This window comes from Schistocerca piceifrons, chromosome 5, assembly GCF_021461385.2.
Source record: "Schistocerca piceifrons isolate TAMUIC-IGC-003096 chromosome 5, iqSchPice1.1, whole genome shotgun sequence".
NCBI classification, from domain to species: Eukaryota; Metazoa; Arthropoda; class Insecta; order Orthoptera; family Acrididae; genus Schistocerca; species Schistocerca piceifrons.
This window is the reverse complement of record NC_060142.1, coordinates 89,837,958-89,851,500: the sequence shown is the minus strand read 5'-3', so window position 1 is coordinate 89,851,500 and position 13,543 is coordinate 89,837,958.

The window sequence follows — 13,543 nt, the reverse complement described above, 5'->3', positions numbered from 1 at the left end:
ACTCTGTCAATGTTTATGACATCATAGGCACTCAAAAAAATGTTCAAATGTGTGTGAGATCTTATGGGACTTAACTGCTAAGGTCATCAGTCCCTAAGCTTACACACTACTTAACCTAAAGTATCCTAAGGACAAACACACACACCCATGCCCGAGGGAGGACTCGAACGTCCGCCGGGACCAGCCGCACAGTCTATGACTGCAGCGCCCTAGACCGCTCGGCTAATCCCGCGCGGCTCCTCATAGGCACTGAGCTGTGTCCTACAATGACATAAGTTTGCAGGTGCAGTCAGTGGCATATGTGTATATCGCCTGTAAAATGTGTTGCGAATAGAAAGAAGTAATAAATTAAAACATCATGACTGATGCTATGCTACCATTGCAATAAATGTGAAAGTGTGGTAAGCGATACACTTTTCTTCGTTTCATTGTTTTATGGAGGATGCCAATGAGCTGAAGTTTCATAAAAATTTGAAATGATGCGGAATGTTGGTTGGAAGTCTCTCAGTTTTCTCATTATCAAATGCTGCATAAATATATTCTGACATGGGAACCTCCCCATCGCACCCCCCTCAGATTTAGTTATAAGTTGGCACAGTGGATGGGCCTTGAAAAACTGAACACAGATCAATCGAGAAAACAGGAAGAAGGTGTGTGGAACTATGAAAAAATAAGTAAAATACACAATTTAAGTAGTCCATGCGCAAGATAGGCAACATCAAGGATAGCGCGATCTCAGGAGCGCAGTGGTCTCGTGGTTAGCGTGAGCAGCTGGGGAAAGAAAGGTCCTTGGTTCAAGTCCTGCTTCCAGTGAAAAGTTTAATATTTTATTTTCAGTTTATGTGACAAACGCTTATGTTTTCATCACTTTTTTGGGAGTGATTATCACATCCACAAGAAAACCTAAATCGGGCAAGGTAGGAGAATCTTTTTACCCATTTGCCAAGTGTACAAGGTAGGTGGGTCGACAACATATTCCTGTCATGTGACGCACATGCCTTCACCAGTGTCGTATAGAATATATCAGACGTGTTTTCCTGTGGAGGAATCGGTTGACCTATGACCTTACGATCAAATGTTTTCGGTTCCCATTGGAGACGCACGTACTTTCGTCTACTAATCGCACGGTTTTGCGGTGCGGTCGCAAAACACAGACACTAAACTTATTACAGTGAACAGAGACGTCAATGAATGAACGGACAGATCGTAACTTTGCGAAAATAAGAAATTAAAATTTTAACTCCAGAGTGGACTTGAACCGTTGACCTTTCGTTCCACAGCTGCTCACGCTAACCACGGGACCACGGCGTTTGTCGACTCAGGTTATCCTAGATGTTGCCTATTTTGCGCATAGACAATTCAGTATGTATATTTTGCTTATTTTTTCATAGTTGCATACAACTTCTTCCTGTTTTCTCGATTGATTTGTGTTCAGTTTTTCAAGGCCTATCCACTGTGCCAACTTATAACTAAATCTGAGGGGGGTGCAATGGGGAGGTTCCCTTGTGAGCAATTCGCGCGCCTTAAGCTATGCTGCCACAACACGTAAAATGTTTCTACCTTCGGTAATAGACTCATTTTGTCAAGCCTTTAACTTCAGATTATACCTCTTATTCGGTGCATTATGACAACATTTTATAATCATAAACTCGGTCAACATCTACATGAAATAGTGAGAATCAACCGTTTATTGTCCCTGTGAGTCATTAAATAGGCAACCTGCAACTGGGAACAGGTGGCTATTTTAGCTTTGAGTAATACACAACGAGTGATGCCTGAAGATGGCAGTCCACTTACCTGACCCATAAACACCTCGGATGTGACTCCATGCATCAGTACTCACCTGTGGACAAAAATAATGTTGGTGAGTGTATGATAACCTGAATCACATGCTACTGTTGCTAATTTTATCTAAATTCAGAAATTTTATACCACAAATTTTATATTTGCTTTTAACATATCGTTGTTCCCTACATTTTCTTCATTTCCTGGATGACACTAGTGAGTAGCAAATGCTCTGCGACAAGTAATAACAGAATGATAAAGAGAGAAACTATCACGTAATCGATATAGGTATGCAGATACTCCTTCATGTAAACTTATGTTTTTGAAAATTCTAACACACAGAAGCAATAGTACGGATGATTTCAAAATCGTACGATAGGTACAGCAGTGTATGAGCAATAATTGATGAAGACTGCTGTGAGGTGTTAAACAACATAAGCCAAATGGAGTCCTCTGGTATGCATCTGGAAATGTCAGAGGTGCATTAAGGTCAACTGATGAAAGGCCTTCAATCGAAGTGGAAACGTGAATAGAAATAGCTACCACTGCTCGTCAGTGTCAACAGACGGAACAATCATCATATGAGTCGCCTCAGACAAAAGCAAATCATTAGTCTGTGACAAATGGATACGTCGCCTTCCGATATAAACTGACGGTTCACCCTGTTCAAATAAAGAGCGGATCCTGTGAGGCTCAGTATGGTTACAACAAAGGGTAACCTTTATCTTGTTTGTACGGCCGCATTTCTAAATTTCTCAGTGCACTTGAACGCTTTATCAGCTACGGCTGGTAGCACTGTGGGATTCATCGGACACTGTGGTCTCGTCTACGGGAAATTAAAGTTGCTGAATGACTAAGAAAATCAGAACGCCTTAAATAATGAAAAGGAAGGAAACGAGCTTCAGAGTTAATGTCCATTCGACGATGAGATCATCAGAAACGGAGTACTAGGTAAAATAAGGCAATAATGGGTAAAAAGAAGTTTTCTGTGTCCGTGTCAAAGGAACCATACCGGCTGTTAAAGCGATTTTGGGAAGTCACGAAAAGTTTACGTCTCAATGAATGTCTACTAAACTGAACGCCATTATTAAGAGCTGACTACAAACAAATACCAGAGTTGTGAATTTTAAAATTTTCCTGGAGAATTGACTGTTCAGACAAATTTCGGGCTTGCAGCCGGTCGTCGTTCAATGCTTCGCACGATATTTCAACTGGGCACCTGCCAGTCATCTTCAGGTGAGCGGTCGCAGACTGGCGAAAACGTCTTCCGTTCCGCAATATATAGCGTACAGTAACTATTCTGCGCATGCATCGAAAACTTGATAGATGAACCACACTGCCCGCCGGCAGCGCCCTCGCTGGTGGAATAGCGGAACTCAGTCGTCCTCTGCGTTGCTGTTTGACCGGCCGTCGACGCACTCTGTTGTTTACATACAAACGTTATATCTTAGACTGATACCGTCACGCATGCTTCTTCATAAGATTTCGTCAAAACTATCATAGCCATGTAATCGATTTTCAAATACTTAATTGTAAATTTTGATTTGCTTTCTGGTACAAAAGTTTTGTACAGGCATTTACCGGAAACTTTACGTAATGTCTACTGTTTTACTTCTCTACTAACACTTTCAAAATACGAGGGTTGGAACTTTAATAGATGCAACTATTTATTTACAGCTCTTACAAAATAAGTACTGCAGAAAGTGTTATCACTTCTGTCTCTAAGATAGTCGTAGGTTGTGTTCCAAAAATGAACAGCACAGAGACACTTTCTGCAGCAACTGACCATCATTTTGTGGGACAGTGCTCAAGTACGTACAGTGCAAGCTGTTACTGATTTGTTTGACTGATTGGGCTGCTAAGTGCTATACCACCTACTGCACTCCCCTCGTAAGATCGATTCCTAAACTGAGGGAAACACTTCACGGCATTCGCTTCACAACTGCTACAGATTCGTCGGGCAATATACCGCGTCGCTCGAACTGTCAACACAACTGGCACTACTAACAAGGAAACCTCCCCATCGCACCCCCCTCAAATTTAGTTATAAGTTGTCTCAGTGGATAGGCCTTGAAAAACTGAACACAGATCGATCGAGAAAACAGGAAGAAGTTGTGTGGGACTATGAAAAAATAAGCAAAATATACAAACTGACTAGTCCATGTGAAAGATAGGCAATATCAAGGAGAGTGTGAGCTCAGGAGCGCCGTGGTCTCGTGGTTAGCGTGACCAGCTGCAGAGCGAGAAGTCCTTGGATCAAGCCTTCCTTCGTGTGAAAAGTTTAACTTTTTATTTTCAGTTTATGTGACAAACTCTTATATTTTCATCACTTTTTTTGGGAGTGATTGTCACATCCACAATAAAACCTAAATCGGGCAAGGTAGAAGAATCTTTTTACCCATTCGCCAAGTGTACTTGTTAGGTGGGTCGACAACATATTCCTCTCATGTGTCGCACATGCTGTCACCAGTGTCGTATATAATATATCAGACGTGTTTTCCTGTGGAGGAATCGGTTGACCTATGACCTTGCGATCAAATGTTTTTGGTTCCCATTGTAGAGGCACGTCCTTTCGTCTTTTAATCGCACGGTTTTGCGGTGCGGTCGCAAAACACAGACACTAGACTGATTACAGTGAACAGAGACGTCAATGAACGAACGGACAGATCATAAATTTGCGAAAATAAAGAAAGTAAAATTTTCAGCCGAGGGAATATTTGAACTAAAGACCTCTCGTTTCGCAGCTGCTCACGCTAACCACGGGACCACGGCGCTCCTGACCTCATACTGTCCTTAATATTGCCTATCTTGCGCATGGACTACTCAGTTTGTATATTTTGTTTATTTTTTCATAGTTCCACACAACCTCTTCTTGTTTTCTCGATTGATGTGTGTTCAGTTTTTCAAGGCCTATCCACTGCGCCAACCTATAACTAAATCTGGGGGGGGGGGGGGGGGGGGGGGGGTGCGATGAGGATGTTCCCTTGTAAGAGTATCCTACGCTTTCCACATCGCTGGCAACGGGTTATACACAATGCTGGTGACTACGCTGAAAGTCAGTAAGACTTTGAAACACGTACCTGTATTGTACGAGCTGTAAATAAATAATCCCCACTATTAAACTTCCAGCCCTCGTATCTTAACAGGTGAGACATTTCTTGACAATAAAGACGCAGGCGTCGCAAAACTGTTTGGTACTTGGAAGTAATAACAAGCGCCGTATGCTTTTAGCTCCCGGTAGTGTTTGCTAACGAAGCCCAAGTACGCAACAAGCAGGCCACGTTGTTTTCCATTACTTCAGAATCGATGGTTCAGCAATCTGATCCAACAAGATCCAACCAGAAATATCAGATCTCTGATTTTTACCGATTTCAACACAGAAGTCACACCAGGATCACCCTCTTCTTCAATTAATTTACCTAGTAGCTGTCTTTGGTATACACATTTGATGCTTTCCATTGCACGTTGATCCTCCGATTGTAGAAGAGTCGTTACGTTAGGAGAGAAGAATTTTACTCTCACCTCAACGCCGACGACCTGCCCCACTCCCGGATGTGACGGTGCATTGTCAATAAACAATACGGATTTCAGCAAAAGCCCCTCTTCCTCCAAATAGCTTCACACACTTGGTAGGAAATTATCGCGAACTAGTGTTTTAACTGCCACTGTCCATCCACGCACTATTTTGTGATTTGTACACAACTGGAATACAGGTCCGATTAACGTGTTTCTGTGCACGCGAGTATTTCGATTTTTCTGTCAACAGGAGTGGGATTTTCGTGCCTTCCGGATGCATTACTACAGCCCATAATTGTATCTCAGTCTTTATACCTCTTATAACCCCTTTCCTAGTCATCTAATTCGGAAGTCAGCGTCTTACTGGGTAGCATAACGATAAAGGAGCTCCAGATTCATCTGCATTATAAATCTGATGTGAGGTGCAGTTCTGTGAGGAAATAGCTTCTTCACATTGTTTTTTGAAGTTTTCTGCAGCCACTGTATCTCCAGAAAAACTTTCACCCGTTACTGAAATCTGGCGTACGCCACAACGAGCTTTCCATCTTTCCTAGTATCCTCGGCAGCCTGTGAAATTAGGAACGCCATCGGGTAGTTTGCTGTTCACGTTTACCGCCTCTTCCTGCAGAACTGGACCAGATACCGGAACATCGTACTCTGTTTTATCACTGAATCAATACAATGGTGCTTCATCCAGTATTTCATTTCTTGATTTCTTAATTGTAGCGCAGTTCTGCAAACTGTCTTCAGACACCATTTTGAAGCAGAAGTCTTCAATTGCTTCTCTTTTCTTCTTACAGCCCTGACACAGTTTATGACCACACACTACATTCTGCAGCTATGTTTATTAGCAGTTCTCCGTGTCTACTCTCTTTTGTGCTTCCAACTGATACAACCACTTTCTTTCATTCCTAAGCCATTTCATTCACGCGCACTCAAAACACTTGAACTAAAGAACAATGCTGGTACAGCTTCTCAACTCTGTAAAGAAAACAGATCAACACTGACGGTAGTAACTGTACATCGCACGTGGGATCAGCGATCTTTATGCTATCGGTAGTGCAAACGAAACAATTCTACATTATCTTATACCGTACCGCACAAACCGTATACCGTACATTTTCGCCCCCCCCCCCCCCCCACTCCCCTAACCAACAAAAACCCAACACAAACAAACTGGAAATCCGGATTAATGAAGGCCGAATAAACGAGGTTATTGTGTATTCACAAAGAAAATATTCAGTCACTTCTGTGACTGTACTAAGGAATTTTTGTTCAAGTAATACGTAATATGTATTTTTAGGAAATTATACACGAACGCAGCGGTACGATGGTTGAACGTATGAACTGTAATATAATAGTTAGAAGAACAACGTGGAAGATAAGAAGAGAATGGAAGCTTTTTAAATGTGGTGCTGCTCAAGAACATTGAAAGTTAGGTGAATATTGGAAAAACTAATGAAGAGGTTTAAATGCGAACATTTTAGGTTGGGCTTCATCGTGATTGTTATTGATATCGAATGAAACAACAAGTTTGCTGTTACCAGTCACTGTCAATTTATATCCACAAAGCGTTTAAGAGGTTTGAATCTTCATCATCAGACGAACGTAAAAGTAAATGTTAACATAAAACAATTAAAAGAGAATAGCTTCTGTTGTCACAGACACTTTTCTCTGTCGTAATACATCACATACAAACTCACACATTGTAAACAATGGTGGTGTCTGGAGGCTACCAGATGCAAAGAACATATAGCAAATAAGAAATAATATTTCGAAGTAAAAAGAATGTACAGGGCTATTACAAATGATTGAAGCGATTTCATAAATTCACTGTAGCTCCATTCATTGACATATGGTCACGACACACTACAGATACGTAGAAAAACTCATAAAGTTTTGTTCGGCTGAAGCCGCACTTTAGGTTTCTGCCTCCAGAGCGCTCGAGAGCGCAGTGAGACAAAATGGCGACAGGGGCCGAGAAAGCGTATGTCGTGCTTGAAATGCACTCACATCAGTCAGTCATAACAGTGCAACGACACTTCAGGACGAAGTTCAACAAAGATACACCAACTGCTAACTCCATTCGGCGATGGTATGCGCAGTTTAAAGCTTCTGGATGCCTCTGTAAGGGGAAATCAACGGGTCGGCCTGCAGTGAGCGAAGAAACGGTTGAACGCGTGCGGGCAAGTTTCACGCGTAGCCCGCGGAAGTCAACGAATAAAGCAAGCAGGGAGCTAAACGTACCACAGCCGACGGTTTGGAAAATCTTACGGAAAAGGCTAAGGCAGAAGCCTTACAGTTTACAATTGCTACAAGCCCTGACACCCGATGACAAAGTCAAACGCTTTGAATTTTCGGCGCGGTTGCAACAGCTGGTGGAAGAGGATGCGTTCAGTGCGAAACTTGTTTTCAGTGATGAAGCAACATTTTTTCTTAATGGTGAAGTGAACAGACACAATGTGCGAATCTGGGCGGTAGAGAATCCTCACGCATTCGTGCAGCAAATTCGCAATTCACCAAAAGTTAACGTGTTTTGTGCAATCTCACGGTTTAAAGTTTACGGCCCCTTTTTCTTCTGCGAAAAAAACGTTACAGGACACGTGTATCTGGACATGCTGGAAAATTGGTTCATGCCACAACTGGAGACCGACAGCGCCGACTTCATCTTTCAACAGGATGGTGCTCCACCGCACTTCCATCATGATGTTCGGCATTTCTTAAACAGGAGATTGGAAAACCGATGGATCGGTCGTGGTGGAGATCATGATCAGCAAATCGTGTCATGGCCTCCACGCTCTCCCGACTTAACCCCATCCGATTTCTTTCTGTGGGGTTATGTGAAAGATTCAGTGTTTAAACCACCTCTACCAAGAAACGTGCCAGAACTGCGAGCTCGCATCAACGATGCTTTCGAACTCATTGATGGGGACATGCTGCGCCGAGTGTGGGAGGAACTTGGTTATCGGCTTGATGTCTGCCGAATCGCTGAAGGGACACATATCGAACATTTGTGAATGCCTAAAAAAACTTTTTGAGTTTTTGTATGTGTGTGCAAAGCGTTGTGAAAATATCTCAAATAATAAAGTTATTGTAGAGCTGTGAAATCGCTTCAATCATTTGTAATAACCCTGTATAGCAAAAAACACCATTATTTCAGAGTAAGTCTTAAAGCACTGTGGGGATCTTTGATTGACTTGATGAACACATACGTTAAATACTGCAAGTGGTATATAAATTCTTTTCTGTCATATTTTCCTACTCTGTTATGTAATGAACATTCACTGTTATCTGCTGTGCCTTATTGTTGCTTGTATTGTGTGGTTTGTTACTGAGTTAACCCTAGTGTTATCTAAATGTAATTTACCGGTCGCCCTGGGTGACACTGGAAAAACTGTTTGTCACTGTTATGTCCGTCTATCAGGTTTGACCTGGTTTGTAAATTATAAAATATTATTTGCCCTTGCTTAGCACTCAGTATTAATTTTACTTAATGTCGTTCAAAGTGAAATCCTGAGCATATTTTTGTTTAAATTTTATTTATACATTCTTTTGGCGATCTAGTCTCTCAGTTTAAAAATGAAGCTTGGTTATTTACTACGGTCCAAATAATACATGTCACATAATTTACAGTCGTTCCTTGCTTCTTCTAATTGGCTGTTTTTTGACTGAAATGTGAATATTTATTTTGATACTTTATATTAGGATCATGTGCTAATTTAATTGTTTTCATCTGCTTCAACAGTAATTTATGTAATGGCAGAACCACCTGAGTAGTTTCTGTTTTTAACTTAAAATTCATACATATTTATCTGAGCATATTCTTTACCATTACCCACTCACTCTGTTTTTAATAGCGGTCCGTTGTCTTTTCTCATCTGACGACTAATGTTTATTGACACTGAATTCATTATTAAGGAGCATCCGTATTCTTGGTATGCTTGAACTCAGACCTTGCATGTTAAAGAAAGACATTATACCTACTTCGAGAAACTTTTTAAAAATAAATTATAAATTTGCCTTTTATGATTAATGTGTAATTTTTTTTCTGATGTGGTACATCATCACTCTCAGTTCACCGCTTGCTATGCCACAGGTCTAGGTGACGTACTAATTTCATTCCGCTGCTTGACTAAAACCAATATAGTCAAATTTAATTTCATTTGTTGTAATCATGTCCCTACTGAAATAGCGCAAAAGTATGAAGACCGTCCTGGCGTAGAAACAAACAAGTTTTCGAATCTTGCAGTTCTGATTCTGGATTTACTCGTGGTGAGTAATAAAATGTCACTTTCTTAAATACACCAAATTCTTTCTTTCCTTTCTTTTGCAGCTAAGACATAGGTGATGTGCCGATTTCCCATACTCACTGAGTGGTGGTTTAATTATTTGACTGTGTCATTTAAGACTTGAATATAACAAAAAGGCACTTCAAGAAATGAAATGAAAATCGCTTATCATAGCACGTAGGTGCTGAGAAATGTCGGAGTTTCGAAAAGTGACTAAAAATATTTGACGTCTTGCAGAAGGAGAAGTAATGAAGACTACAAGCATAAAAATTATCCAGGAAGTGACCAAAAGTAGCGCACACGAATCGATGGTCATCAATAGCCTTCCCTCTATAGCTCCCGTGGACGGAAACGGTAGCAGTAATATTTTCGTCCGTAATGACACGCTGTCGACGAAACACTAGGCCCCAATTGTTCTTCCCTGAGTAAAATTATTTTGTATCTGTGGTCGCGTCATTTTATGACATTAATATGTTAACATGGAAAACTGAAGTAACAATTCTTAACATTAATTATACAAGGAGGCCAAGGAAATTTATATAATGCGAAAGACACTTTGACGCAGATGTGCACATAAAATAAATCTTGTGGGCACATAGCCGTTACAGAAGGAAGTATACCAACACCAATGAGAAATGTTTTCCTCTGTCTCTCACACTGCTACCACCTTCTACCCCACGTACCGAACAGGCCGCATGGTACAAAGCACACAAGAAAGTAATAACGTCTCGTGAAGTCGCACTCTAGGGATGTTCATGTTTAAATGCTGCGGATGTTTCTTTTGTAGTAACATGTGCATACCGGGCAGCTACAATGCCACAAGGCTATGTCACTAATGTTGTCAACAACGGAGGAAAACATCGTAGCAACGAAACCTTTGAGGAAAACTCAGCCTACACATAGTATATTTATTGGCGTCGTTTTCGTCGTTCACTTTTTTTCTAAGAGTGTACAGAATTAACTTTGCCTTCATTTGCGACCGTTACCACAAAAATTTCTTCTTCTTCAATAGCTACTTTTTCCATTATTATATAGAAACTATATTTAATGTAAATAAGTTATACACAACTGCAACCAGTCACTTTTTTTCAATAATAATGCTTTATTACATGTACCGGTTTTCGAACCTTTTCAGGTTCATCTTCAGATGGTTTCTGGAGGATCCGGGAAGTTACATAATTACTGGTAGTAGCATAATGCTGGGTGCTGGTTCTATGGCAGAAAGATGGGCGATACATTAAAGTATGACCCATCTTTCTGCCATAGAACCAGCACCCAGCATTATGCTACTACCAGTAATTATGTAACTTCCCGGATCCTCCCGAAACCATCTGAAGATGACCCTGAAAAGGTTCGAAAACCGGTTCATGTAATAAAGCATTATTATTGAAAAAAAGTGACTGGTTGCAGTTGTGTATAACTTATTTACATTCAATATACAGACACGGTTCTAAAATATCCGTAATGGATAAGCACAATCTAAGAAACTATATTTGCTTTAGACTACACCTCGAAGAAGAATATTAACCATCAAAGTGAAAGACAAAAAACTAGAAAGACAATTTCTGCTTAGACAAAGTACGTAGTACACTGTAGACACTGACGAAAATAATTCGACTATTGTTTTGAAAGATACATTTAAATGTGCACTTATTTCCAAATAGTTTTGAGAGCTATAAATGCGGTTTGATGAATTTACAGAGTATATTCTGTTACGAGAAGCACTTCGTAACTTAAGTTACTTTACACGATACGAAGGCATTTACGTTGTGTTAAGTTAATTTGCCACCGTCAACACAAAATTTATTTTTCAGTGCACTGTATCAAAGACGCAATTAAAATTATTGAACAGTTAAAGGGAAACCAGAAAATTATTTCAGCAATGTTTGTCGTGTCAATGCAACATAGATACAAATGGTCGAATCTCGACCGAGGGCGCGCTTAGTTTTATGATATAGGTAATGTTTCGGGTGGCTTCGTATAGGACGGTGGAGAGTACACTTCAGCATCATGATGACGGGCAAAACATTGGCAAATTTATATGAAATGAAGCAGTAAATGTGAGTTGTAATCAATTAGTTTTCTTGATAAGCGTATGTTAAGAGAGCATCCCATTCAGATATGCGTATTTCTTTACAAATCAGTTCAAATCCACAGTAGCAACTAAACCATAATTACGCGTGGTTTTTGCTACACTTAGCGTTTCGTGATAGCGTACTCTGTTCGTCAGTTACAGATTAGTCTGACTGATTTTCAATGACTTCGCAGAACACAGCAGTTAGAATGTGTTCATCATATTTGTTTCTGGGCTGTAGTGCCAGTTGGTGGTCAGTGTGTTTCGGCCGAAACGAATGCCGGGTAGTTCTCGGAAGAGCGGTTCGTGGTCGTGGTCGCAGTGGGGACGAAACTGGACGAGTGGCGAGGTACAGCCACGGCGCAGTTCTAAACTATACGCGTTTATTCCTCACAAATGATATCGAAAGTGCTAGCAGAAAATGACTATGCAGATAGGTGCGAAGACTTCTGTTGATGTTATTAAATTTACTAGCAATGAGGAGCAAGCCCGCATCTCGTGGTCGTGCGGTAGCGTTCTCGCTTCCCACGCCCGGGTTCCCGTGTTCGATTCCCGGCGGGGTCAGGGATTTTCTCTGCCTCGTGATGGCTGGGTGTTGTGTGATGTCCTTAGGTTAGTTAGGTTTAAGTAGTTCTAAGTTCTAGGGGACTGATGACCATAGATGTTAAGTCCCATAGTGCTCAATGCCAATGAGGGGCAAGAAAGGGCTACAGTGTCAACATAGAAGGTGACGGAACGTGATTGTAACATATTCGACTAAGTCGATGGTTTGTTAGTTTCGGAAGAAGGGAGGGATTTCAAATATCGAAGGTAGTTAAGTAACAGCAATAGTCATTCTATTGACGATATGCTTCGTAAGGTATTAAGCATATATTTCTGCGATCCTAGTGTGAATACGTCGACACATCGGCTAGAGGGCGCTATCGTCGGTGTCTCTCGTAGAGCTAGCCTAGCAGAGCAGACCTACGTTGTGGCATCGTAGCTATAGATACCACAGGACGATACAGCAATGTTACGTGAGAATGAAGAAGGTGTGAAACTGGCATTGAATAATTTATCTGAGACTTCAGTAGGAGCCGGTCTTAAGATAGTATACGGTCAGACGTGAGATACTTAATGCAAATATCGACTGGATGGCTGACGGTTCACCAGTGGAGATTGTTCACAGCTTCCGGTATCTGCGTGGAGTAAAGCGAGTAAGCTTCAGACGATGATGAGTATCACAGGCAGGCAATCACCATCGGCGAGGGAGCCGATCTCCGACTGGAACAACAGTGACTAAAATTTTTTAGACACATCTGAGGGACAAAAGAGAAAATATTTTTTGGATACATATGCCAAGACAGGAGTTATACACTGAAGAGCCAAAGAAACTGTTACACCTGCCTAATATCGTGTAAGGCCCCCACGAGCGAACAGCGGTGCCGCAACACGACGTGGAATGGACTCGGCTACTGTCTAAAGTAGTGCTGGAGGGAACTGACACCATGAATCCTACAGGACTGTCCATAAATCCGTTAGTGTACGAGGGTTGGAGGACTCTTCTGAATAGTACGTTGCGAGGCATCCCAGATATGCTCAATAGTTAAATGTCTGGGGAGTCTGGTGGCCATCGGAATTGTTTAAACTCAGAAGAGTGTTCCTGGAGTCACTCTGTAACAATTCTGGACGTGTATGTGTGTGTGTGTGTGTGTGTGTGTGTGTGTGTGTGTGTGTGTGTGTTTGTGTTTGTTTGGTGTGTGGAGGGGTGTCACATTACCCTGCTGGAATTGCCCACACCCTTCAAAATGCAGAATACACATGAATGGATGCAAGTGATCAGACTGGATGCTTACGTATGTGTCACCTGTCAGAGTCGTATGTAGAACTGCACATGTCC